Raw genomic sequence first — 6,958 nt, 5'->3', positions numbered from 1 at the left:
CGGCCCTCCAGCCAGCTGGCGACCCATTTGACTGTGTGGGTGTTGACACCACAGTCCCCCTTCTACTCTCCAAAATCCAGAGTAGGTTTTGAGGACAGTGATTTTACCTGGTGTTTCCAACTCTCCTCCTGCTTGTCCTAACTGATGTGATAGCAGCCATTCACCACTCTTTAAAGAATCCAATAATATTAACAAGCATGTCAAAACCACAAATGTTTTGCAGATGCATGAGCTTAAAATGTTAAGTAACCTTTAGATAAACCGTTTCCACAGCAACTAACTTTACCTCTTAGGAGATATGTAATTTGAGTTACTAAACACAGCATTGACATCTGCGCTTTCCTGTGTAAGGGCACTGTTGTGAGGTCTAGTTTGCTGTGGGAATTACAACTTTGAATATGCATGTAGATACACGTATGCATTTAATCCCATGATGATTAAATGACTGTACATTCAGTTTAGAAAGTCAGCACATCCTGGAGCTGTGTCCTAACAGCAGCAAGTACTCCAGAGCTGTACTTAAAATTACATTTTAAAGTTTCTGGAGTCAGATTAGTGAACACTCAAGGAACCAAGTTCGGGGTGAAAAAAAATTAACAACAGCATGGTCACACCCTAGACTGAGCCTGCTTGGGTTTTCAGAATCTCTCACTTGCACTGGATATACAGGTTTAGTAGCTAACCTAGTTACCCCAATATTGATATCCCTACCATACCTACTATTCAAGCCACCAGATCCGTTGGCCCCCTCCTTCAGGTATGTAAGTTTGGCAGTATTTGAGCCAGCTATAAGCAATGACAAAACGTTTCAGAATTCCACTGTAACCTTCTGGAGGCAGTCCAACGCACCACACTGCAGAAACAAAGTGATGCTTGGTTCTGTCAGAGGCCTCTAAAATCTATTTCGATGGGTTGAAATTACACTCTTACCACCTGCCATAGGAGTAGATGTCTTCAAGAAAGGCTGTATGCTATTGGTGCTTTTTTACATTCACATGAACACGTGCATCTGGAAAACTTCATTCAAATCTTAATAAAAAATAATGCACTGTACATATCATATTCCCCCACTTACAGTAACTGTATCAAACTACTCCCTTCCTCCCAATTTAGCAATTATATGCTTTCTTTGTGATCATAAAACACATGGCAACAGTGATGCCTTTCAACACATCTGTAAAAAGACAGGACAGAATTATATACATGTACAGGGTACGAGGGAACTTGTTAAGCACTTTTTCACAATGCTGTTATACAGAGTAGGCCCAAAATCACATCTAATAAGGACCAGTCAAGATGTATTTCTGGGGCTGATTAAGCAGAACTACATTTTTTCCTCATTTCTGTAACGTAGAATACTTTTAGTTTTGTTAGTATCAAATTCAGTGGAAGACTGATACATAGATACAAGGAATATTGCCAGGTGTAGCTTAGACATTTAGGTTTTATATCTTGCTGAAAAAGGTTTCGGAGAAAAGGCCACATTTTAATCACAGATTTCAACACAACATTTATATCACCACAATAGTGAACACAATATACTACTGAATGTTAAAGTAGGCAAATTAATTAAATCAATTATTTAAAAGTCAAAAGCAAACATTAGAAGATAAATCAATCAGATGTGGGAACAGTGGAATTAAACAGACCTAGCACTGAACAAACCTAAAGCCTTAAACCCAGATGGTATCTTGCATTCCTAAAAACGCACTAATGTAAAAATAGGAATTCAGACATCCGACATTAAGAAATTAAGAGAAAACCTGTACCTCTATACAGTGTAGAGTAAGGAGACCCAAGATCTGTTTGCATCTATCCCATTGATCAACCATGTGCCCTTTTATAGGTTACACTTTATTTAGTAATGGTGGGGGAACAGTTCTCATCATTAAGGTTAGGCATATTGTCCTCTGGTCGTCACAATGGCCGCTGCAGTGGAAGAGGATATTTCCCAATGACAAAGCTGGCAGTAGAAGATGACAGTAACCACAACCACTGCCTTGTGGACTGCCTCAGAAAATGTGAAGCCTAAGGGAGTAAACCCTGAAAGAAAATCTGAAGTGGAGCCCCAAGATGGTTAGGTGATTATTCAAACTTTTTCCTGGCAGCTCCTAGAACTTCCCCAGCCCCGCATGGTATTGTATTGGTTTTACTTTTCCAGTGGATAAGTTGGCAAAGTGGAAAGCGTGATTCCAATGCGTGGGCAAGTCTTGATCAGCTAGCCCAGGCTTTGGCACCAACATGTTGACACAAACAGAGTCAACAGTTACCACTTATAAGCCACGGATCGATTGGCATAGATCCAGGCACGAGGGGGTGTCTCAAACGGTGGGAGAGGTCATCGCACCTCATTGGAAGACTACTGCCTGCCTCAAGCTGGACAGCCCCCAGCCAATAAGGTGTTTTGCCATCACAGTCTGCTGCTTCAATGCTTGGAGTTTAGAGATTCAGGCGCAAAGCAGACTGCTATCCTGCACCACCAGCTATTTCGGATTCCATTTCCTCATCTGTAAAACTGAAACAACAATACTTCCCTTCATTTCCAAAGTTCAAAGGAATGTATGGATGATGAATAAATCTTAAGAGACAAGTATGCCACTGTCGCATTGTTTCCTAGAAGGACATTCTTTGGCACAGTAAGGAACAATTTAATGCAACATAGGAGCACCAGCTCTAAAAAAGCTGACTGACTGAAGTTAATAAAGTAGAAGCTGAACTCAAGAGATCTGTGAAACAAATTCATATTAAACGAAGGTCATATTAAACAGATGCCTGAAGGCTCACAACTGTATAGGTGCATCAAATAGTTTAAACACAGATTGCTAAAGGCAAATATGAAGATTGAGTATTTATCTAGATTAAGTGCCCCCACCACTGCTCTACGAGGTAAACCCCCCCTAAAATTTCATCTATCTGGAATCTTCAAAACAATTAAAACCAGACCTACTGCCAAGCTACAGCCCATTCAGGACTTCCAGGTCAAGATTACTTTAAAAGTCTAAGTGAGAAAAGTCTGATTTTTTTTCATCCATTCCTTTAGAAACATTTAGGACAGGGGTGTCAAACTCACTTCCAGGTCTGGGCTGGACCTAGAGCCAGAGCTCTTGCCCCTGCGTGCTTCATTCAACAGCTGGAGCTGCCACCCAGAATGAAATGCTTGTCGGCAGCAGCAGCTCCACCTCCCCCCCAGTGCATGCAGCAGCAGCAACTTCTGTGGCATGTCCCACGCCACAGCTGCTTCCAGTGACATGTTTCATGCCAGGGTGACAACTTTGCCTCTGGCACAGAGCATGCAGGTCCAGCCTGAGACACTTAGCAGAGGGGCCAGAAGCCAAGAAGCTTGGTGGTAGTAATGCGTGAAGTGGCCAGAGGGCAACTGGCGCTGCGTCAGCCCTCGCTCACCCTCCTGCCACCGATTACCATGTCTGGCAAATCCCAAGGGTCCCATATTCTGCAGCCAGCCCACTGGCCACACCAACTTCCAGTCACCCATTGGTAGTCTGACTAGCCACCAGGATCTGGCCTGCAGGCCTTGTTTGACACCTCTGACTCAAGAGAAACTAGAGACCCTGCACTGAGGAATGACAGAGACAAAAAGTGGATGTAAAATTCACCTTCCAGGCAACCCTCTGCCATTTAAAAAGAGAATGAGCATATCCAAATCAGACACTGCTGTTACTGGATGGGGAACTACAGTCTCTTCAGCTTTGTCCATTCCAACAAACAGAATTATTATTGATAACAACTGGTAGCAATCTGCTTAGCTATACAGAAACCAAACTTTGTTCAATACAAGTAGAAACAAGGTTAAAACCAAATTTTGTTGTAATGATTAAAACAGTGGCCCAAGTAGGAAATGTGAAAAAATAAAAGCCCTATAATACCTTGCATGGAAACATCATTAAAGTAGAAAAATCTATGGCCCAAAGATATACCAAAAAATACAATAGCAGAATCTACTAGCTTCCATGCATGTCAAAAGAACCAAACACCAACAGTAAGAAAGTAAACTATTGTTGATTATTTTCAGAGTATCTATAGCAATACACCATTATTAGATCATAGACCAACAAAATTAGAGGAATTTCAATTCAGGCCAAAAACTACGAGCAAGGGAAATTGGACTTCAGAAACTGAAACTGTGCTGCAATTTTTTTTTCAGTTCCTCCCCTCCTTCTTGAGAGCAGTAAGATTTAAAAACAAAGTAAGAATATGTAAAATTGGGGGGGTAAGGGGAATAATCCATCTCACTGCACAGCTGATTTTTTTTCCTTTTTTTGTAAATGAAGTATTTTTGTCAGGCTTCAGTAAATTCTCTGACTCGACAATCAATAGAAGGAACCACCTGTAGTGCAGATGAGAAATTTAAAAGCTAAAGTCCATCACACAAAAGATAAACACCTAACTGAACTAAGCAGCTTGACCAAAGTGTTATGGAAGGTGATTAACAACTCAGTTGGTTTTATCCAAAACAGAAGCTATGGTATAAGAAAAGACTATTGATTTTACTTTGGAGACGAAGTGTCCATTGCTACTAATGTCATATGCCATAATGGAATTAAATCAAGTTGAACAGGACTGTAGTGACTTAGAGAATTTCCAAATCTAAGAAAAACGCAACAAATCCCTCTGTGTCAGCAAGTTCAAGGGATCTAAACTTTTTTATTTTTAGATTGTGTAGGAATAGTATTCCTCTACTCACTCTTCTTTTCCTTTTCATTAGAGTGATGACATTTTTCTAAACAAGCAACAATACCAGTTTTACTGGTGCTGTAATAGGAAAAAGTTCTTAGGTTTGTTAACAACATAAGAACAATATTTCAAAAATATCACAAATACAGAACTTCTATTACAGGATGCAGGGCTCAATCCTGCATAGGCATCTTGCACCACAGAGAACCAAGGTCACAGAGAGTAACGCCACTAGCAGGTTTTGCCTTGCATTTAACTGACAGTTTACTTGAGTGATTACAGAAAATGAAACAGTATAAAAACTCCAATAAATACAGCAGACAATTGTGAGTGCAAATTATAGAATTTTTGACAATAAGAGTGCAAAGGTAAATACAAACAAGACTTTTTCAATTTCACAGTTCAGCATCTTAGTAACATCTCAACTTACTACAAAAATGTAGAAAGCTCTCGGCTTTCCTATGGCCAATGCCAATCTAGAAAAAAAAGACACCGCTTCTTTTAGAATTATGAAGCATCTTGAATGTATTACAACTTAAACTATCAGACACTTTGGAAGACGGTAGATAAAAAATGGTGCCATCCAGTACTAAGTGAAATTAAATGTTGCTCTAGAGACTATAAAAAACCCTTGAAGATTTACAACCTATACATTGCAAAGTACTTTAACTGAAAAGGGGTTACTGATGCTTAATTGTAAGATGCAATTAAGTTACTCATTTGGAATGCCTCAAGTCTTTAGCAACAATTTCTAACAAATGCCACCAATTGGACTGTCTACTGGTAATGGGCAGGCTGCTAAACCACTCTGCTGTTGTGTGTGCCCAAAGTGAGCCATAAACAGGTCTAAAATGGAGACAGCCTAAGTCAATCTGCACCTGTGCACACATAGGGGCAGGCTCGCTTTTTCCTGCAGATTCCAGAATGAGTTGCTGGCCAGGCAGTCAGACACCACCTGCTAACCCAACTCAGTTACCATGTCTTCACTTACATGACATTTTTGGCACTTATGTGTGGGTAGGAATTCTATTCCTGGTTGTGTATGCCTGTGTGAATTGATGACTATGGGCATGTGAGACAGACTGCACTCGCCACGTATGTATGTCTACATGCACACACCTGCCCTTTATGGATGCATAATGGCATTTAAGGCCCCAAAATATAGGCTGAAATGCATGACTAGTGAGTGTGGAGGTGAGGAGGAATGCCTTCTTTTGGCACTCCTTTTGAAGCTGGGAAGCCACAAGAGGGAGATACGAGAGAGGAGGAAGAAAGCAAGCCACCGAGTATGAAGCTCAGTAAGGTGGCCATTGAACTCCAAGAGTGGGGGACTAGGTTCTAGCCTTGAGCCTTATTCTTAATGAAGTGGAAACCTCAGTGCACTCCACTCATTTTTTCCAGTGCCTATGAAATACAAGAGACAGACTCAGCTTCAAGAGGGAGTGCCTGAGAAGGGGCTGGATATTACCTGACCTGTAACATGACAGTTAGCACTGTGCTGGGAAGTCACGGAGACCCAAGTTCAAACACCTCTTGGCAAGGCAAGCCTAGAATCCAGGTCTCCAGCTTCCCAGGTGAAAGACAGAAAGGCCCTCCACCACCACGGGGTCACAGTCAAGTACATGCAAGAACAGAATGCAACCAGGAACAGAATCCCTACCTGGAAATGCCAAAAATTCTACATGCATGACCAAAACCATGCACGGATCAGTGACCAGCAACCTATAAAGGCTGTGGGCTGGACTGACCCAGTTTGCAGCAGAAGCAGATTGGTGGGCAAAAGGACCCAGACACCATCAGTGCCTTCCCCCACATTGCAACATCAGGAGAGTGGCTGTACTCAGCACTTTTCCTCGAAGCATTTGTAGAGTGACTGCTGCTGAAGCCCCAGGCCAGATCAAATGGCTCTGTGGGCCACAGGTTGCCAAACCATGACTTAGACTATCAGGAAGAACCTGAAGGTGACTATTTGTAAGTACTAAGTGGGAACATCTACATGTGCCATTAATGCTCAGCAATAAATGTTGGAGCTTATTGCTCCAGAGGGTTTTTTTGCTCCCAGGAAGCTCCCAGGCACACCATTTACATGTGTGCTTGGACCAAAGCATGCTGAGCTAGGCTGCAGCAGCCCCAGCTGCCAGAGGACCCTGCTCCGACAGGGCTCAGAGTGCTGCGGAGGCTGGCTGGGACACAGGGGTGCAGTGCCAGGGCTGGCTGCCAGTAAAGAAGCACCCTTGTGTCCCAGCCAGCCAGGTCACTATATACA

The sequence above is a fragment of the Gavialis gangeticus genome, unplaced genomic scaffold (genome assembly GCF_001723915.1).
Source record: "Gavialis gangeticus isolate Ggan-Ray unplaced genomic scaffold, GavGan_comp1, whole genome shotgun sequence".
In the NCBI taxonomy this organism is placed as follows: domain Eukaryota; kingdom Metazoa; phylum Chordata; order Crocodylia; family Gavialidae; genus Gavialis; species Gavialis gangeticus.
This window is presented reverse-complemented; position numbering follows the sequence as displayed.